We start from the raw sequence: 22,211 nt of genomic DNA on the forward strand, positions 1-22,211 counted from the left end.
TATTTTACCGAAGACCAAAGTTTAAAATAAATAACTTGCATTTATAGAATGCCTTTCCATAAACAGTGGATGCCTCAAAGCACGTTATAGCTTATGTAGTACTTTTGAAGTGCAGTAATTTGTGTAATATGGAAAATGCACTTCCACAGCAAGCTCCCACAAACAGCAAAGCCACAAAGACCAGTTAACCCTTTTTTGCGGTTTAATTAAGGGATAAATATTGGGCAGGACACTGCGGATAATTCTCCTGCTCTTCTCCAATGCCATGTGATCTTTCACGTTCATCCAAGAGAGCTGATGGGCCCTCAGTTTAACAGTTCATCTGAAATCCATCATCTTTGACAGTGCAGCATTCCCCAAGCACTGCACTGGAATGTCAGCCTTGATTTTTGTACTCAGGACCTGGTGCAGGACTTGAACCCACAACCTTCTGACTCAGAGGCAAGTGTTCTATCAACTGAGCAATGACTGGCATACAATATTGGCTGTTTCTAGTGCAAAGCACGGGTACTATGTGTTGTACACAAACATTGAATAATTCCAAGTGATCTCTGCATAAAATTAAAAATGTAATTGCATCATTTGAATTCAGCTGTTTTGACGTTTGAGTGTTTTAAAAAAAAAATAATTTAGAGAACCCAATTTTTTTTCCAATTAAGGGGAAATTTAGCACGGCCAATTCACCTATCCTGCACATCTTTTTGGGTCGTGGGGGTGAGGCCCCAACAGACATGGGGACAATGTGCAAACTCCACATGGACAGTGACCCAGAGCCAGGATCGAACCTGGGTCTTTGATGCCGTAAGGCAGCAGTGCTAACCACTGCGTCGCCATGCTGCCCGAGTGTTCAATAGATGGTCTGATAAAGTCATTAAACAGTTTATTAATTCAGTCTCAGTTAACCTTTTAAGTGATTAAAACAGGGTTACATGCTATTATAAAATTCTGAATATCATTTTGTTTTTGTCACAGTGCCTTGAACTCTAACAGTTTTAATAGGACCTACATGCATTTCAGCAATTTATATATCAATAACCTCCAGTTTGTTCTCCATAGATATCAAAACAACTACAGATCCCACCAAAACTCAAATTTAGCTAATTATTTTCTATATGAACTGTTGCCAGAGGCTACTACAGAATCTCTGCTCATTCCAAACTCTTGTCTCTGGGGTGTCGCAATTTGAAATGAATGAAAATGAAAATCTCCACACTGTCTGTGTGGAGTGTGAACATTCTCCCATGTCTGCATGGGTTTCACCCCCACAACCCAAAGGTATGTAGGGTAGGTGGATTGGCCAAGCTAAATAGCCCCTAAATTGGAAAAAATGAATTGGGCACTCTAAATGTTAAAAAAAATTAATGAGCCACTTAGCGCCAATTATCCCTCAACCCACCAGAATTCAGTGGTGACTAAGAGATTTAACAGGACCTCGCATTTCATTTCATTTTAATTTTTTCATTTCATGTGCCTCAAGTAACCTTACCTAGTTGGCCTGCAGCCTCATGGCAAGGGTCCCTCATCAATGAGGAACAGGCACTCAGTGCCCAATTGAGGGACCCGGCATCGGAAAGGACAGGGAGCGAGGTGCTGCTGAACGCCCTTGCATTACCACAGCTGCAACCTCTGATTGGTGGCGGCAGCAGCCTAAATCCCACAAAAGGCCCAACACTGGCTAACTAAGTGCCTGACAGGCACACTTGCATCAGGCCTCCCCCAACGAAGAGAAGCTCAGATCTGAACTGGTGAGAGGGTTTTGGGGTCTCACACCACACAAACCAAATCCTGGCCATTATCCTTCAGAAGACAATTTCCAAGCCACTTATCAAATCCTACCTAAAAGGGCTCTGAACACAAGGTGGGATGGCAAGATGGGATGGTCTCCCTGTCACTGGCAGGCCGGGTATAGACGGTTAAAATGAATGTGCTGCCACGATTCCTGTTTATTTTTCAATGCCTGCCAATTTTCCTGCCAAAGGCATTTTTTAGAGAGATTGAAGGGATGATTACCTCGTTTATATGGGGAGGGAAGGTGGCCAGAATTAAAAAGCTGCTACCACAGAGAGGAAGGCAGGCAGGGGATTTGAGTCTTCTGAACCTGATGTATACTGGGCAGCGAATGTGGAGAATGTACGGAGCTGGTCAGAAAGGTTGATTCCCAATGGGTCAGAATGGAGGAGAGTTTGGGTAGGAGGTTGGGATTGAAGGCACTAGCGAAAGCGCCGCTCCCGACTGCCCCGGAGAAATACTCAGGGAGTCCGCTAGTAATATCTTCGTTGAGAATTTGGAGGCAGTTTCGACAGCACTTCGGGTTGGGGGCAGAGTCAAGGGAAATGCCAATTCGGGGGAACCATAGATTTGAGCCAGGGAAGTGGGATGGAAATTTTCGGAGAAATGAAAAATGAAAATTAAAATCGCTTATTGTCACGAGTAGGCTTCAATGAAGTTACTGTGAAAAGCCCTTAGTCGCCACATTCCGGCGCCTGTCCGGGGAGGCTGGTACGGGTATCGAACCGTGCTGCTGGCCTGCTTGATCTGCTTTAAAAGCCAGCGATTTAGCCCAATGAGCTAAACCAGCCCCTAGCTAAACCAGCTAGGTCGTTTTGCGGGATTGAAGGAGCTGGGCGCGAAGTATGGGCTGAAGCAGGGGGAAATATTTAGATACATGCAGGTTCGAGACTTTGTCAGAAAGGGTATACAGAGCTTCCCAGTAGAGCCAGCTTCCACATTGCTGCAGGAGGTGCTGACGACAGGGGAACTGGAGAAGGGGGTAGTATCGGCGGTTTACAGGGTTATTTTGGAGGAGGATAAAGCGCCGCTAGAAGAGATCAAGGCAAAGTGGGAGGAAGAGTTGGGAGAGGGTATTGAGGAGGGGTTCTGGTTTGAGGTGCTCCGGAGGGTAAACACCTCCACCTCTTGTGCGAGGTTGGGTTGATACACCTGAAGGTGGTGTATAGAGCGCACCTTATAAGGGCGAGGATGAGCCGGCTCTTTGAGGGGATAGAAGATGTCTGTGAACGTTGCGGGGGGGCCCCGCAAACCACGTTCATATGTTTTGGTCCTGTCCAAAGCTGGAGGATTACTGGAAGGAGGTGTTTAGAGTAATCTTTAAAGTAGTGCACGTGAAACTGGAGCCGGGCCCTCAGGAGGCCATATTTGGGGTATCGGACCAGCTGTGGTTGGAAATGGGTGCATAGGCAGATGTTGTAGCCTTCGCTGCGTTGATCGCCTGAGGCGGATCCTGTTAGGGTGGAGATCAAACTCTCCATCCTGTGCCCTGGCGTGGCGGGGGGAACTGCTGGAATTCTTGACACTTGAAAAGGCCAAATTTGAACTGAGGGGAAGGATGGAGGGATTCTACAATTCATGGGCATTGTTCATTATGCACTTTAGATAATTGGATCACATCGAACATTAGGGGGGCTCGGGGTTGGGAGGGTTGGGGGAGGGGGGACTGTATGTGTTAATGGTGACTATAGGTGATTCCTGATTCCTCTTTGCATTTGTTTATGTTAACATGCGGGCTAATGTTTTTTCGATGTGGGGAAGTTTGGTGGGAGGATAGGACTGTTGTTATTGATATGGGGAGTAACGTTACATTCATTACTGATTCTTGTTTGTTGTGTGTAAATTGGGGAGGAAATGTGAAAAAGGAGGAGAATTAAAAAATATTTTATAAAAAAGGGCTCTGAACTGGCAAATAACCTTTTGCAAGGTTATCTAACAGTAAGTAAGGTGTTCCTATGTTTTTAAACAGCAAAACTGTCTGGGATTATACATGTAGCTACTTGTGTTCTACCAATCTTCTACCAAGATAGGCAGTCAGCATTTGTCACCAGAAAAGATTGTTTGCTATGTGTCAAAGTCTATAGGGAAGTCAAAAGCAATTCTGGGTTGTAGCTTTTCTGACTGTGGCCATCTGCTTGCCTCAAAAGAGAATAATGCAGATTGGATATTTCACAATTCGAACTGTCCCATGTAAGCATTTATTGGAAATGGAAAATATGCTCATGTTATGGGCATCAGCAGAGCCTAAAGAGTACTTAACATCTTTCAGGTATGTTCTCATAACTCGACTAATCTAGTATCACCTTTCTGTCCATGTGTATATTTAAGTAACATTACTGCTTGTGCTAAATATCTACTCCGTGGGCCACAGTTACAAAACACAAGTAAAGAAAAAAAACTGCATTTGGTGGCCTTTGCCTCCCCACGACATTCCAAATCATTCACAGCCATCAAGCATTTGAGGGGATGAAATCCATCGTGGTAAGCAATGCAACAGCAATTGCGGTAGCAAATCTATAAGTATAAAAGGAGCTTAAATTATTTTCCAGAGGGTTGCCGAGGACCACAACCTCCTCACCCTCATTCTTCCCATAGTCCCATCCACCGCCTCAAATCTTGATTGTGCAATAGTGCATTTTATGATATTTTGGAGCCTACTGTTATTCTGCACAATTTTATCATATTCTGAAATTCTAACCTATTATGTCAATTGGAACTAAAATCTTTGAGCTACAATAATACCACACAGCAGTGCATTCCACATGCGTAAAACAAAACTGGTTCACTAGCACAGCTAGCCCTACCGTCAACCCAATTGCAATCCGTAGACATGAACTTGATTACATAATTGAATACATGCTGATAAAAATAAAACTTGGTAAATTAATTCGAACAAGCTTCAGGAAGGAAACAAAATCTTACAACACAAATTCCAATAAAGGGTCAAACACATATTAACCTGATTTTAAATCCTTCAGCTGCTGTTCAAAATGCTCGATATTTCACAGCTTTTCTAACATGCGGCTATAAGTTACAGTTAAGTTATAGCAGCAGCATGATAGTTAACATGCTTGAATGACATTCCGTGTATAACATTTTAGCACCTGCCTCGCTACTTTAACAGAGTTAAACCTATTATAAATGAGCGGGATTATACTGTGCAATAAAACAGCAAAAATAAATGTTTCAAATGTGTTACTCATTCAGCTCCTGTTACTTTCATCGTGTGTATTTTTGTCCTTTTTTTTGTACAGAAATCAAAAATATTGCACCAAGAAATTATGAAATATATCTATTATATACATGGTATGCAGGAACGGGGACTGAACGCTTTGGTTTCTGTGCACTTGACTGACTGCCACCACTTTGGGGTTTGCAATCTATTTTTTATACTCGTATTGGTTAGTCAGTTTCAATTTCCTCCTAGATACTGATCCATTCAAGACAGACAGTGAGGGTTCTTTTCCAGCTGAGGTGTTCGTGAAGGCAGAGTCCTCAGACTGGACTGAATTTGTACTTTGATGGTTTTTGACAGGGTTTTTCCTTTATGTTGTTCTTTCCCGTTATGGATGTTGTGGTTAACTGTTTTGCGTAATGGATGTTTGTTTGGTTGGGGTGGTTTGGGTGGGAGGGTGGGGATTTATGGTTGTTTGGGTTGTGGGGTTTGTTTAGACATGGGGTGTTGGGAGTTTAGAGAGGGTGGGGGGCTGGTGTTTTCTCGCTGTGGGGAAGGGGCTCTGGCAGCAGCCTCCGCCCCTGTTGGCTAGTGAACAGGAGTGAGATGGGGGAGGGGCCGCAGTTATTGGAACCTGTATAAGCAGGGGTGATACTGGGTGAGGTGTTTTCAAGAGGAAGTGGTGGAGGGGTTTCTGGGAAGGGATGGTGGAGGGGTTTCTCGGAAGGGATGGTGGAGGAGTTTCTGGGAAGTGGGGGTGAGGGTTGGGAGGGTGACTGTGACTAGGGCCAGGGCTGGGACTCACCTGCTTTTGGGGGGGGGGGGGGGGGGTATGCTGGAATCATACAATGTACAGTGCAGGAGGAGGCCATTCAGCCCATCGAGTCTGCACCAGCCCTTGGAAAGAGCACCCTACTTTTTTTTAAATAAATTTAGAGTACCCAATTATATATTTTTTTCCAATTAAGGGGCAATTTAGCGTGGCCAATCCACCGAATCTGCACATCTTTGGGTTGTGTGGACGGAACCCACAGATATGGGGGGAATGTGCAAACTCCACATGGTATCCACCTAACCAGCACATCTTTGGACTGTGGGTTCCGAAGGTTGGCCGGTTGGTAAAAATGGGTCCCCGGGAAAAAAGTCTGAAAAACACTGGGCCAGGCAGATGAGGAGATGTACCTGGGAGGGTAACGAGCTCCAGGTATACCAGGACCTGGTGAGGAACTGGCCGAGGAGAACTGGATTCGACCGAGTCAAGGCTGCCCTCTTTAAGAAGGGGGTGAAGTTCGGGATGCTGTATCCGGCACGCCTCTGTGTGACCCACGACGGGTGGGTGGGGCAAGTCTTTCACTCAGGATTGAAGGCGCAGGTATTATTTTGGAACACCGGAGGACGCAATGGAGTTTTTGAGAGACAATGAACTGGCAGGAGAAGGACACTGAACTTTGGAGGAGGTGTGCGGAGATGTTGGTTCTCTCAGCCTTTTTTATTTTTATTACTTTGTTTCTTTTTGGGGATGATTAGGGGCACACGTGGCTAGCACTGTGGCTTCACAGCGCCAGGATCCCAGGTTCGATTCCCTGCTGGGTCACTGTCTGTGCAGAGACTGCACGTTCTCCCCATGTCTGCGTGGGTTTCCTCCAGGTGCTCCGGTTTCCTCCCACAGTCCAAAGAAGTGCAGGTTAGGTGGATTGGCCATGATAAATTGCCCTTAGTGTCCGAAAAGGTTAGGAGGGGTTATTGGGTTATGAGGATAGGGTGGAAGTGAAGGCTTAAGTGGGTCGGTGTAGACTCGATGGCCTCCTTCTGCACTGTATGTTCTATGTTCTCTCAGGGGTGGTTTTTCTTTCTTGTAGGGTTCTTTGGTGGGATGCTGGAGGACCGTGGAGGGGGAGTGCACGTTTTTTCTTACTATTATTGTTGTTTGCACTATGGAAGTGTGCGGAGGGGGAGGAGAATTGGTGGGTGCTAGTGGGTGTTTGGCGCCATGAGGCTTACTGGGCGAGCTTGTTCGCGGGAGCGCAGTGGGGGGGTGAGCAGGTGGTTAGAGTGTTATGTTAGAGGGGGGTGGGATTGTTGTTTTGATGGGGGGAGGGACTGCTAAATGGGGTGGGGCTGTCGAGTACAATAAGGAGGGAGTTGGTGACGTGGGCATCTGAAGACGAGTCTGGAGGGTCGCATGATGTGGGCCGGGGGCTGGCCCAAGAAGGGGCATGGTTTTTTGCACTAGACCCGTGAAGGTTTGAGAGGACGAAGACGAAGGAATTTTCGTTCTTCTCCCATATGTACCGGTCGTATTTGCGGATCGATTACTTCGTGGTGGATAAGACTCTGCTGGCGGGGGTCGTCGACTCGGGGTATTCGGCGATGTGATCTCTAACTGGGTGGACTTGCAAGTGAACCGGGGAGAGGGGGCAGTGCTCGCACTGGAGATTGGACGTGGGGTTGCTAGCAGAAGAGGAAGTGTGCGAGCGAGTGAGAGCTGCCATCCGGGGGTATGTAGAACTGAATGACACGGATGAGGTTTCGGACATCACATTAGGGAGGCGTTTAAGGCAGTGGTCAGTTGGGAGTTTATATCAATCCGAGCACAAAAGGGTAGGACGGAGCGGACAGAGGTCGCAAGGCTGGTGGATGAGATTCTGCGGATGGACAGGAGGTACTCATCTTTCTCCATCCATTTCAAGCTGCCCCTGAAGACTGAGAGTGAGGCACACTGGAAAGGTAGTGGAAAAACAGAGTTGTAAACATTACCCTGCACAGAGAGTTATAAATTCAGCACAAATTTGAAAACACTGCTCCTAGTCCTGTAAAACATGAATTCAGATAGGTGTATTTTGACTGACTTATCATCGCACACATACAATAACATAAGGTAAATCCAATAGGTTTTGTGCACATAATAGAATTGTTTTCATGTAAATTAACATTTAATATTCAAATTCGTAAACTTGATGTGTCTTTTCATTACCTACGACACCATGTACACATACAAGGAATACTAACCAACTAATAAATGAATAGAAGTCCAATTAAGCATCACAAAAAGCATTCAAGCTGCAATCCCAACAATACAATAAATTTGTAAATCAGTATAAAGAAAGGAATGGTCTTGTGGTGCTGTGGGTAACATTGCTGTCACTGAGCCAGAGCTCCAGGTTTGGGTCTCACCCCAGGACCTGAAGGCCAAAGAAGATGAGTTCATATTGTGGCCAAACAAGCCTATTATAAACCTGCAATTCCTTCCAAACATGCCAATACAAGAGCGGCAGAGATTCCTTGTCAGCCATAGGATTCAAAAAATGTTGGGGTCTCTGCCATCACTATTCATAACCCCTGCCAGCAACATTCATGCAAAGGTGCATGTTCCGACAGCAACTCTGACTTCAAGTGATATGTAACATATCACTACCATAATAAAATAACATCTATAGTTCCCTTCACTATCTGAGGACATTCTAAAGTGTTTCACAGCGTATAAATTACTTATTGAATGTGGTACTACAGGGAATGCAGCTGTCAATTTGCACACAGCAAATCCCAAAAACAGAATCAATGGAAATCTAGTTGTGCGAGACCCCTTGGAGACGAGCAACCATAATATGATTGAATTTTTCATCAAGGTGGAGAGAAAGTAGTTGATTCTGAGACTAGAGTCCTGAATCTTAAGAAAAGAAACTATGATGGTATGAGGCGTGAGTTGGCTTTAATCGATTGGGGAAGACTATGGATAGACAATGGCAAACATTCAAGGAGTGCATGGGGGAACTGCAACAATTGTTTATTCCTGTCTGGCACAAAAGTAAAATGGGAAAGTTGGCAAACCTTGGCTTACAAGGGAAATTAGAGATAGTATTCGATCCAAGGAAGATGCATACAAATTGGCCAAGAAAGACAACAGGTCTGGGGATTGGGAGCAGTTTAGAATTCAGCAAATAAGGACCAAGGGACTGATTAAGAAGGGGAAAATAGAGTACGAGTGCAAGCTTGCAAGGAACATAAAAACTGACTGTAAAGGTTTCTATAGGTACGTAAAGAGAAAAAGATTAGTGAAGACAAATGTAGGTCCACTACAGGTAGTAAAAGGGGAATGTATAATAAGGGACAAAGAAATGGCTAAGCAACTAAACACGTATTTTGGTTCTGTCTTCACAAATCAGATACTAGAAATGTTGGGGAATGCAGAGTTTAGTGAGAGGGAGAAACTGAAGGAGATCAATATTGGTAGAGAAATGGTGTAGGGACATTGATGGGATTGAAGGCTGATAAATCCCCAGGGCCTGATAATCTGCATCCCAGAGTGCTTAAGGAAGTGGGTGTAGAAATAGTGGATGCATTGGTGGTCATCTTCCAGGATTCTATAGACTCTGGAACAGTTCCTGCAGATTGGAGGGTGGCTTATGTAAATCCACTATTTAAAAAGGGAGATAGAGAGAAAAAAGGAAATTATAGACCAGCAAGCCTGATGGCAGCAGTGGGGAAACTTCTAGAATCCATTATCAAAGATTTTATAGCATAGCATTTAGAAAACAACGGCAGGATCAGAAAGAGTCAGCATGGATTTATGAATCATTAACATATATTGTGAATACACTATTGAGATGGATAGAAAACTGGCTGGCAGATAGGAAATAAAGAGTAGGAAAAAAGGGGTCTTTTTCAAATTGGCAGGCAGTGACTAGTGGTGTATCGCAGGATTGGTGCTAGGACCCCAACTATTCACAATATATGTTAATGATTTAGATGAGGGAACTAAATGTAATATCTCCAAATTTACTGATGCCACCAAGTTGGGCAAGAAGGTGAGCTCTGAGGAGGATGCAGAGATCCTTCAATGTGATTTGGACAAGTTGAGTGAGTGGGCAAATGGATGGCAGATGCAGTATAATTTGGAGAAATACAAGGTTATCCACTTTGGGAGCAAAAACAAGAAGATAGATTATCTGAATGGCCATAAATTAGGAGAGGGGAATGTGCAACGAGACGTGGTTGTCCTCGCACACCAGTCACTGAGGATCAGCATGCAGGTATAGTAAGTGGTAAAGAAGGCAAAATGGTATGCTGGCCTTCATTCCGTGAGGATTTGAGTACAGAAGCAGGGATGTTTGCTGCAATTATTCAGGGCCTTGGCGAGGACACATCTGAAATCTTGTGTGCAGTTTTGGTCTCCATATCTGAGGAAGGATGTTCTTGCATTACAGGGAGTGCAGTGAAGGTTTACCAGACTGATTCCTGGGATGGCGGTACTGACATATAAAGGAGAGATTGAATCGGTTAGCATTGTATTCGCTGGAGTTCAGAGGAATGAGGGGGGATCTCATAGAAATCTATAAAATTCTAACAGGACTGGACAGGGTAGATGCAGGAAGGATGTTCCCACTGGTGGGTGTGTCCAGAACCAGGGATCACAGTCTAAGGATACAGGGTAGACCATTTAGGACCATTTAGGACAGAGGTGAGAACTTTCTTCACCCAGAGTGGTGAGCCTGTGGAACACATTACTACAGAAAGTAGTTGAGGCCAAAACATTGTAGTTTTCAAGAAGCAGTTAGATATAGCACTTGGAGTGGGGGGAAAGCGGGATTAGGCTGTTGAGTTGGATGATCAGCCATGATCAATACAAATGGTGGAGCAGGCTTGGAGGGCCAAATGGCCACCTCCTGCTTCTATGTTTCTATAAAACACCTCTGGAAACAAATAGCTATTGGAGTTAAATCCAGGAGTCAAACAACAAGGACCTCGATTCAGTGATTCAGTGCTGTAAGAAGTTCAATGACCTCTCATGAGTGGTAAAGGTCAATGAATACGTCGTCACATGTCATATCCTATTAACTGCATCATTAGTCTCAGACACACTTGAATCCACCACACCCTCAGTAATCTCTATTATCAGGGCTCATACCTGACATTCATCTGTTCCACCGCACCCTCACATACTGATATGTTGCTGCAAATCTCACACCCACAACCGACACACTCTGCCAGCTATTTAATCGTGACAGTCACATCAGCAAACAGATTGCATAACACTTTGAGAGTAAATGGTGGTAAATCTCAGCAGGTCTGCCAGCATCTGTAGGGAGAGAAAAGAGCTAACGTTTCAGGTCCGGATAACCCTTTGTCAAAAGCTCTTTTTAAAAAAAATTTAGAGTACCCAATTATTTTTTTTCCAATTAAGGGACAATTTAGCGTGGCCAATCCACCTAACCTGCACATCTTTGGGTTGTGGGGGTGAAACCATGCAGACACGGGGGGGAATGTGCAAACTCCACAGAGACAGTGATGCAGGGCTTGGATTCGAACCAGGGTCCTCAGCGCCGAAGTCCCAGTGCTAACCACTGCGCCGCGTGCCGCCCGCTTTACCAAAGAGAAAATGCTGGAAAATCTCAGCAGGTCTGGCAGCATCTGTAGGGAGAGAAAAGAGCTAACGCTTCGAGTCCAGATGACCCTTTGTCAAAACCTCTTGCATAACACTTTGACAGACTTACCTCTCTCTTTCAGGACAAAGTGGCACACAATTGGGGACAGCAGGAGTTAATCAGAAGGGGATAAGTGCAACTGAATGTGCTAACCTCTGGTGGAGAAGATGGTATTGACAGGATTACTGAAACAACCATTGATAAGCCTTTGGCCCCCAGTGGGGTAAATAAATGAAATATGGCAGTATCCTCATATCTAGCTAATCCTCCTTGGCCCTAAGGAAATCACAAAGATGATGAATTTGTATGCCATATGGCATAATTTCATTCATAAATCTGCTTTGGAATGTTTATTTTATGTTAGCTTTTATCTTTGCATTATGACCTTAATGTCAATGTGATAGTCAGCAATAGGGGGAAGGGAGGAGTGTATGAATGAAGAATGAAGAATTATGGTTGCAGTTACTGGTATTTCATGAATTTATTCACATACAGCCTCTGCAGAAAGGAGTTGTCAAGGTTGTTGCCTCCCTTCTTCTTCCTCTTCGGCTGGTTGCCTGATAGCTGGAGATCAAGATTGTCCCATCATGATAGTGACAGTGCACAACATGCAGCAGATCACCATAATCCATGAGAGCCACTCACCCAATTACTGCAGGGGTTTTCAAGAACAGTTCAGGCAGCAGAATCATTGCTTCAGCATGGCAATGATCTGCTATTACATTTCTTGCAGCAGCATGGTCTTCATTGTGTTTGTTGCATGAGTGTGCATGGACTGCAAACCAGAATCATGAGCCATGTCATCATCAGATAGCCCTAGTCACCTAGTAGCCACCCTTTAGTTTGCCGTGGTACCTCAAACGCAGATGATGCAGCAGGTCGCCACACAATGAAGGCACTGTTGCCAGGGTACTACGCTTATGGTCACATACCAACTGGATGCTGAGGGAGTGAAATTCCTTTCAGTTCCTGTACCTGGTAGAGTTAACATGCACTGCCCACAAAGCAATGTGTATATAGTCATTGACAACCTATCTCTTAGAAAGCCTGAAACTCAGTGAAACTTCATTCTCACTCTGCCTGCTTGTCTCTGCCAAAAGAGAATGAAATATAAAATATAAATGAAAATGAGGTAACTATTCAGCAGTTCAGGCAGTGTCTGTAGAGGGAAAAACAGAGTTGATGACTGTTCCCATTCAAGTACAAATCCCATAATGGCCGCTAACACTTGCGAGGCTAAAAGTGGGACTTGCTCCGGCGAGAACTCAGAACGTGATGTTCCTGAGACCTCCTTGCTGACATAATCAGGTCCCCTCCATGCTGCACAATTATCAAAAAATTTCACTTCATTTAAATATGCTTAAACGACTTAACGCTGTTGCTTCCAGGGATGTGAGAAATTGACACCGACAGGAACCAGTATTGGTTTCCAAAAATGGAAACCAGTCGTGGTGATCACGCCAGGAGTTCGATGGTGAGTATAGTCCCCGGCTGGTGAGGGACATGGCTGGGCAGTGTCCTGGCACTGCGGAGCCAGTGGCGGGGCCTCCGGGGAGGGTGGTGATGAAGCCCCAATGCCAGTGATTGTGGGGTAACAAGTTCCCTCAAGATCGAACCTATACAAGAAGCCTCCACCCAGTAATATTACAAAAAATTAGGTAGTGATAACCCCACGGACTGCCTGTCCCTCTGCAAGAAAGCACTTCGAACCTGGAGGGGCGGTCTTATCCGGTCAAAAAAAGTCGAAATGAACTTGTTGACCCTACTAAAAAAAGACTTAGGAAGAGAGACTGGGAGACATTGAAACACAAACAAGAAGAATGTTCATCTTAACCATCTGCTCCCTTCCTGCCAAAGACAATGAGAGGGCATCCCACCTCTTCAGGTCCGCCTTCACCCCCTCTAACAAACTGGCCAGGTTCAACTTATGCAACAAGGCACAATCATGAGCCAGCCATATTCCCAGATACGTAAAACTAGACCTGGCCAGCAGAAATAGTAGCCTCTCCTAATCTGTTCCCATCCTCGGAGAGTTCACCGGAAAATCCTTGCTCTTGCCCACGTTCAATCTATATCCTGAGATATCCGACGAACTAAGTGCAATGGCCAATGTCTCAATCGCCAAAGTAAACAGTAAAGGGGGAAGTTAACCTCCCTGCCCTTTACCACTATATAACTGAAAGTACTCCGAATTCAATCCATTGGCATGGACGCTCGCAGTGGGTGCCCTAAACAAAAGCCTAATCCACAAAATGAATTTAGGTCCAAAACACAATCACCCCAATTCCTCAAGAAGGTGCCCCCACTCCTCCCGGTCGAACGCTTTTACTGTGTCATTGGAGATGATTACCTCTGGACTGACCCCACACAAGGGTGACAGGACCACATTCAGCAGCCTCCTAATGTTGGCCAACAACTGCTAACCCTTAACAAAACCCGTCTGATCCTCAGAAATTACCCCTCGTAGGCATCCCTCCAAATAGATTGCCAGAACCGTAGCCAACTTTGCATCTACATTCAACAGAGAGATGGGTCTACATGACACACTCCTTGGAATCTTTATCCTCTTTCAAGATTAGGGAGATCGATGTCTGCGCCAGTGTGGCCAGTAACATCAATTGGGACAGAGAATCATTAGACATGTCCAACAGGTGTGGTCCCAACACAATCACAAATTGTTTATAAAATTACATAGGGAATCCATCCGGGCCTGCTGCCTTCTCTGAACAAATACATTTCATAATTTCCCACAACCCAAGCGGCACCTCCAGCTCCTGCATTCTTTCCCTTTCCACCTCAGAGAAAATCTGCCCATCCAGAAACTGTACCATAGTCAAGTCTTCCTCCGGAGGCTCAGACTTGTATAGGCCCCTGTAAAAGATCTCAAATGCCCTATTGAAATTCACTGGCGCAGAAACTAACCCTCCCCTCCAAGTCCTTAACATAAGAACATAAGAACTAGGAGCAGGAGTAGGCCATCTGGCCCCTCGAGCCTGCTCCGCCATTCAACGAGATCATGGCTGATCTTTTGTGGACTCAGCTCCACTTTCCGGCCCGAACACGACAACCCTTACTCCCTTTATTCTTCAAAAAACGATCTATCTATCTTTATCTTAAAAACATTTAATGAAGGAGCCTCAACTGCTTCACTGGCAAGGAATTCCATAGATTCACAACCCTTTGGGTGAAGACGTTCCTCCTAAACTCAGTCCTAAATCTATTTCCCCTTATTTTGAGGCTATGCCCCCTAGTTCTGCTTTCACCCGCCAGTGGAAACAACCTGCCCGCATCTATCCTATCTATTCCCTTTATAATTTTATATGTTTCTCGAAGATCCCCCCGCATCCTTCTAAATTCCAACGAGTACAGTCCCAGTCTGCTCAACCTCTCCTCGTAATCCAACCCCTTCAGCTCTGGGATTAACCTAGTGAATCTCCTCTGCACACCCTCCAGCGCCAGTACGTCCTTTCTCAGGTAAGGAGACCAAATCTGCACACAATACTCCAGGTGTGGCCTCACTAACACCTTATACAATTGCAGAATTAACCTGAACTATCTCCCACGAGGCTGTTTGCTGCCTCAACTAGTGAGCAAATAAACAGCCATCCTTCTCACCATACGCACAAAATGTCCCTCTTGAACGACAAAGTTGGTTCGCCGCCTTCCCCGTCGATACCAACTCAAACTCCATCTGCAGCTTCTTCCTCTCCGTTAACAGCTCCGCCGTTAGGGCAGCAGAGTATTGATGGTCCACTCGAGGATGGAATCCAGCAACCTCTGCCTCTCCACCTTACCAGCCTTATCCCTATGGGCCTTAAATTCATGTTCTCCCCCCCCATCCCCCCATGACCTCTGCTTTCAGAGCTTCCATCTTGAATGGGTATGGGGAACCTGCAGATGGTGAGATAACCATGCATCAGTTGCCCCTGTCTTTCTAGGTGGTAGAGGATGTAGGTTGGAAGGTACTATCGAAGTAGCCTTAGTAAGTTCCTGCAGTGTACCTTGTAGATGATACACACTGTACTGTGTGTTGGTGGTGGAGAGAGTGAATGTTTGTGGAATGGGTGTCAATCAAGCTGGCAGCTTTCTCCTCTTTGATGTCGAGCTTCTTGAGTGTTGTTGGAACAGCACTCATCCAGGCGAGTATTCCATCACATTCCTAACTTGCATCTTGAGATGTGGGCAGGCTTTGGGGACTAAGGAGGTGAGTTACATGCTACATAATTCCCAGTCTTTAATATGCTCTTGTAGCCACAGTATTTATTTGGCTCGTCCAGTTCAGTTTCTGGTCAATGGTAACCTTCAGGATATTGATGGTAATGATCAGATGTCAAGAAAATCTTAACTGCTTTCATCCTCAATGAATTTTGAGCTTGACACAATGATAAGCTGTTCTGTCGTCTTTATATCCATGTCCTTCCTACCCCCGCAAACCCACCTAGAAGGGCAAGGACACATGGGAACATGACCACCCGAATGTTCCCCCAGAAGCCATAAATCATCCTGACTTAGAACTATATCACTATTCCTTCACCTCCATGGGTCAAAATTTTGGAAATCCCTTCCTAAAAGCACAGATGGACTGTAGCTTACTACCATGTTCTCAAGGGCAATTAGCGATGGGCAACATCTTTTTTTAAAAAAAAATTTAATTCTGGGGATAGACATTGACTAAACTCCATTAGAAGCCCAGCGACTCCCAGTTACCACAACAGCGCTCCCACCTTGCCTCCATCACATATATTCTGATAGTTCCTTCCACAACAGTGTTTCTGATATATCTTCCCTTTTTCTGAACCAACAATTCTCCTCCACCATGGTTGACAGGTTTATCAACTGTGTCTATTCCACTTCCTGCACTTCTGCTCTCAACCCTGGCTCTTCCTCCCAGAACCACAATTAGGTTCTCCTCATCTCTACCTTCCATTACACCAGCCTCCGTATTCAGCAGGTCGCCCTCCACCATTTCCACAAGCTGCAAGTTGGTGCCAGCATCAAACCTATCTTTCCCTCTCCATTCAGCATTCTGAAGAGACCACTCCTTCTGCAACGTAAGACAGCACCTGTCCTTTTACGTCCTCCCTTTCCATCATCTAGGGCTCCAAACAATCCAAACAAAGGTGAAATAGCAATTTACGTATAATTCTTTCAATTTAGTGTACTGTGTTCGCAGATCACAACATGGTCTGCTGTACATTGGGAAGTCCAAACGCAGATGGAGTGACCACAAACATTACCCTGAGTTTTCAGTCACCTGTCATTTTAATTTCCCACCCCACTCCACCTCTGAACTTTGACAAACAAGGGGGTCAGAGAGATACCACATCGTTTACTGGAAGGGGATGCATGCAGAATCCTAAATATGGGGTGGCGGCTTGTTACTGTGGCACATTTGGGATGGTTCGGACAAGCACTCAGACGTCGGGGCTGAAGTGGTTTGGGAGGATCACTGTTATCCTTAGTCCTCTCTGGAAACGGGAACCAAGTCAAGGTTGCCATTTTAGTTTAGGTGCTAGCAGGCAGGCAGGAGTCACAGACTGCAAACATTCCTCCTGCGAAGTGGGAAGGAGTCACAGATAAAAGACAATCCAGGGGCTACGTGGATCTCACGGTCTGAAGTTAAACATAGCAGACAGTGTAGAAGAGCAGCAGAAGCAATTATTGGGAGCATGGTGTGCCCCAGCTGCAGGGAGGGCAAGGGCTGTGTGTTCCACAGGAAAAATGTACAGCTTGGCGTGCAGGGCTATCCTACAGTCGATGTACTTGGGCTTGACGGCCTCTGTACTGGCCTGCAAAGGAAACGGTGATGGTCAATGGGGGCATCTGCAGCCTGCACATGCGCAAGATATGATTCTATATGTAAAGCTCTCACAGAGTTTTGTCACCTCAGTATGTAATGGTGCAGAGGTGCACATGGGCCATTGGATGCTGGTGATATGGTCGTTGGGGGGGGGGGAGAATGTCCACCACCATAACATTACAGGATCCAATAACAGTGGGGGAGGCTAGAGAATAACAGGTGGCATTTCAACCTGCACATAGTGAGGCTCCATGTAAATCAGAGGCATGCGGACAGTGAGAGAGGGTCAAACTCTTCCCTGTAATAAAGGAGAAGCTTCTTCTTCTTCTTGGGCAGTCCCTCAGCTTCCATTCCTTGCTTCCACTCCGGGGAGGTGGATTCTGCAGTGCCTGAATAGTCCGATCCTGGATGCGCAGACTCTGCCACAGATTTGGCTGGTGGTGCTTTGGAGAGGTGAGTGGGTGGGGTGCTCTGAAATCTGTGCTCTCCTTCCGCTGTTTAAGCTTGGCCTCCGTGTGCTCTACCCTGAGATGCTCATGGCGATTGGTGCCTTCATGGATGCAATTTTCTCCAGTTTGTGCGTTCTAAGTCAAGCGATTACCATGTGTCGGTGGCGATGTTGCATTTATTTAGGGGGGCTTTCAGAGTGCCCTTGAGGTGTTTCTTTTGCCTTCCTAGTGATCGCTTGCCATTGCGGAGCTTGGGGTAGAGCACTTGTTTTGGGAGTCTTGTGTCGGGCGTGCGGACAATGTGGCCCACCCATCGCAGCTGGTTGAGCGTGACCAGTGCCTCGATACTTGGGATATTGGCCTGGGAGAGGACGCTCATGTTGGTATGTCTATCCTGCCAGTGGATTTGCAGGATTTTGTGGAGGCAGCGTTGGTGATTCCTCTCCAAAATTTGAGGTGTCTGCTGTCCATTGCCCATATTTCTGATGCATACAGGAGGGCAGGGACCATGGCTGCTCTGTAGACCATGAGCTTGATGCTGGGCTTGAGGTCTTGGTCTTCAAATACCCTACTCCTCAGGCGGTTAAAGACTGCAGTGGCGCGTTGGAGTTGAAGTTGGATTTTGTCGTCCATGTCTACTCGCATCGTGGGAGGATAGATGTGAGGTTTCAGGGATGGGGAGGAGCGATGGATGGTGCAAATAAAGGATCTGTTCTTAGAAGAACGGTTTGAGAGACCGGAGGAGTTGGGGGAGAAGATTGAGGTGCCACGAGGGGAGGACTTCAGGTACATGCAGGTGCGGGATTTTGTGACGAAGGTCTGTCCGACCTTTCCGGTAGCACCGCCCTCCTCGCTGCTGGAGGGGGTGTTATCGTTAATGGGGTTTTTGGGGGGGGGGGCTATTTATGAGAGGATTTTAGAGGAGGCTAGGGCAGCTATGGAGGGGCTTACGGCCAAGTGGGAAGATAGCGCTGGAAGAGGGACTGTGGTATGAGGTGCTGCAGAGGGTGAATGTCTCAACATCGTGCATGGCTGGGGTTGATACAGCGAAAGATGGTGCACAGAGTGCACCTAATGAGGTCGAGGTATGAGCCGGTTGTTTGAGGGGATGGAGGATATTTGAGAGTGGTGTGGGAGGGGCCCAACAATCACGTTCACATGTTCTGGTCCTGCCCGGTTGGAGACGCTTTGGGTGTAATTCTTCAGCACCAAGTCAGCAATTGTACATGTGGATTTAAGAGTCCAGTCCCCTGTGGGCCATATTCAGGGTGTCAGACTTGCTGCAGTTGCAGGTAGGTGCAGGGACAGATGTTTTAGCCTTTGCCTCGTTGATCGCTCGCAGGCGGGTCCTGTTGGGGTGAAGATCAGCTTCTCCACCCTGTGCCTCGGTATGGCTGGGGGATCCAATGGAATTCTTGTATTTGGAGAAGGTGAAATTTGCTCTGGGGGTGGGGGTGAGTGAGTGGTTCCACAAGGCATGGAGTTCGTTTGTATTGTATTTTGGGGTGCTGGTTGCCACCAACTGCTAGGGGGTAGGGTGGGGAGCCTGGGGTTTTGTTTTATTTTGGATTGGTTGCGTTTAATTGTTAAAATGTGAAAATTTGAATAACAATGTTTTTCAAAAACAAAATGTCTGCTTGCACCGAGAGGAGGCTCCCAAGGTGTGGGAAATGGTCCACATTGTCCAAGGGCTCGCTGTGAATTTTCATGGTTGGAGGGCAGTTTTGTGTGGCAGAAGCGGGCTGGTAGAGTACATTTATTTTCCGGAAGCTTAGTCTGTGGCTCATTCTCTCATATGCCTCGGTGAATGTGCCGATGATAGTTTGTAGCTTGGCCTCTGAATATGCGCACACACAAGGGCGTTGTCTGCGTACTGCAGCTCGATGACAGAGGTTAAGGTGGTCTTGGCTCTGGCCTGGAGGCGTCAGAGGTTAGTTTAGGTTAGCTCCACTCCAGCAGGGAGCTTCAGGATGATAGGGTGGAGTGTTGCTGAGAGGAATATGGAGAAGGGCATTGGAGCGATAACACAGCCTTGTTTGATTTCGATATACGCAGGTATTGGGTCTGGGGTGGGTTCGTTGGTGAGGATCTCGGCATGTCATTGTGGAGCAGGCGAAGGATGGTGACGAGTTTCTGCGTGCAGCCGAATTTGAGGAGGATGCTCCACAATCCCTCATGGTTGACAGGGTTGAACGCCTTTGGAGATCAAAGAAGGCCATGTAGAGGTTGATGCTGCTCGCTGCGCCTTTTCCGGATTTGTCATGCGCCGAAGATCATGCCCATTGAACTTCTTGATGGGTGGAAGCCACACTGAGACTCAGGGAGGGGCTCTTCAGCCACTGGGAGAAAGCAGTTGAGGAGTATTTTCGTGAAGACTTTTCCCATGGCAGCGAGTGGGGAAATCCCTCTGTAATTTTCACAGTCGGACCTGCCTCCTTTCTTGAAGATGGTCACAATTAACACATCTCCGAGATCATCTGGCATGCTCTCTTGCTTCCAGAGTGATGAGGTTGTGGATTCTTGTCAAGAGTGCATCTCCACCGCATTTTAATACTTCTGCGGGGAGTCCATCTGCACTAGACGCCTTGTTGTTCTTCAGTTGTCGGATGACCTTTTTGACCTCATGGTGATCTGGGGTTGTGCTGAGATGGTGGTAGGTAGCGTGTTGCAGGATGGTGTCGAAGGCTGTCTTGGTTGAGGAGGTCCTCAAAGCAACACAACATTGAACAATGCCAGAACAATGGCTTTGCACAACTCCGCAAGCAAGATCGGTTCTGTCTGAGAAGGGCATGAGGAAGTGTGGGAGGGCTGCTAAACTGGTGCTTTAGGGCTCCTTTTTGAGATGCACACTCACTTGTTGCTGCCACTACAGTGCACAGGATCCAGGTCAGTTACAATGGAGAGACGCCTTGTTGCCCTGAAAGCAGCAGCAAGTCAATAATTTCACTGTGCACTGTTAAAGACAGCAAAATATTCCTCAGCACCTGCTACAACACTCCTTCTAGAATTTGGCAGAAAGCACCAAATGCTTGTAGAAATGTACCGCCAGAGGAAATCATCCGGTAATTAAAGAAAGACTTGCTTTCATATAGCACTTTTCATGACTGTCGTCTCAAAGTGCTTTACAGTCAATGAAGGTAATTTAGTAAAAACGGAAGCCACTTGCATGCAGCAAGTTACAACAAACAGCAAAGTGGTAAAAGTGAGATAACTTGTTTTTGTAATGTTGATTGAGGGATAACTAGGGATAGCTGTTCTTATTCAAAATTCTGCAATGGGATCTTTTATATCCATCCAAGGAGACAGATGAAGCCTTGAGCGAACGTCTCATGCAAAAGGTGGCACCTCTGATAAGCAGCACCCCCTCAGTGCTCTTCTGGACTGTAAGAAGTCTTACAACACCAGGTTAAAGTCCAACTCTTCTGGACTGTCAGTTTTGATTTTTATGCTCAAGTCCTGAATGGAACTTGAACCTTATGACTCAGAGGGGAAAGTGCTGGTAACTGAGTCATAGTTGAGACATACTAACCAGTAAGCAGTTCTTGTTCACAACGTTCCAACTACAAGAAATGATGGACACACAGGAAACAATCATTTGGGTGGAAGTGTCTTCATTTGGTGCACCGATGCTGATGGCTGTGAAGGGTGAGAGGAAGGTTTTGCTACAAGCACCATGCATGAAGCTACCATATGAGGTTGAGAGTTATTGTTTTCAGCCTTGGTGCCGGTTTCCAAATTACTGTAGCTACTGGTTGCCATGGTTGTAGATGCCACCTCACAGGATGTGCCGCCATTTCCTTCTTTTGTTAGCTAGTAATTAGTAGCAGTTTGCTGCAGGGACTGTGAGGGAATGGATGGTGAAGCGGGGGGGGGGGGGGGGGGGGGGGGGGGTCTGCCTCCGTGGGGAGTGGGCTTGGGGGGTTCCCTGGGCGCGTGGTGGGTTGAGGAAGAGCTATGGCTGATCGGCGTAGGGGGAGGGGGATGGCCCCCTGGGTTCGGCTGGTCACATGGAACGTGAGGGGGCTGAATGGTCCGGTGAAGTGATCCCGGGTCTTGGCTCACTTGAGGAGGTTGGGAGCGGATGTGGCTATGCTCCAGGAGACGCACCTCAGGGTTACGGATCAGGTGAGGCTAAGAAAAAGTGGGGTGGGACAGGTGTTTCACTCGGGGCTTGATGCGAAGAACCATAGGGTGGCAATTTTGGTTGGTAAGAGCCTGTCGTTCGTGGCGTCCAAAGTGGTGACGGATAGTGCAGGTAGATATGTGATGGTGAGTGGGAGACTTCAGGGGGAGCGGGTGGTCTTGGTTAATGTTTATGCCCCCAACTGGGATGATGCAGGCTTCATGCGGCGTATGCTGGGCCTGATCCCGGACCTGAAGACAGGGAGATTGATTCTGGGTGGGGACTTTAACACGGTGCTGTATCCGGCTCTGGATCGCTCGAAGTCTAGGATGGGCAAGAGGCCGGCAGCGGCCTCGGTGCTGAGGGGGTTCATGGATCAGATTGGGGGGGGGGGGGGGGTTGGACCCTTGGATGTTTTTGGAGCCAGGGGGTTCTCCTTTTTCTCCCATGTTCA

General features: G+C 46.6%; 1 protein-coding gene across 3 annotated transcripts in view; it reads right to left on the reverse strand.

Annotated features, from left to right (window-relative positions):
* stx17 (syntaxin 17) overlaps nt 1-22,211 on the reverse strand; it is an 85,203-nt gene that overhangs the window by 41,407 nt on the left and 21,585 nt on the right. The window lies entirely within an intron of this gene.

The sequence above is a fragment of the Scyliorhinus canicula genome, chromosome 5 (genome assembly GCF_902713615.1).
Source record: "Scyliorhinus canicula chromosome 5, sScyCan1.1, whole genome shotgun sequence".
Taxonomy (NCBI): Eukaryota; Metazoa; Chordata; class Chondrichthyes; order Carcharhiniformes; family Scyliorhinidae; genus Scyliorhinus; species Scyliorhinus canicula.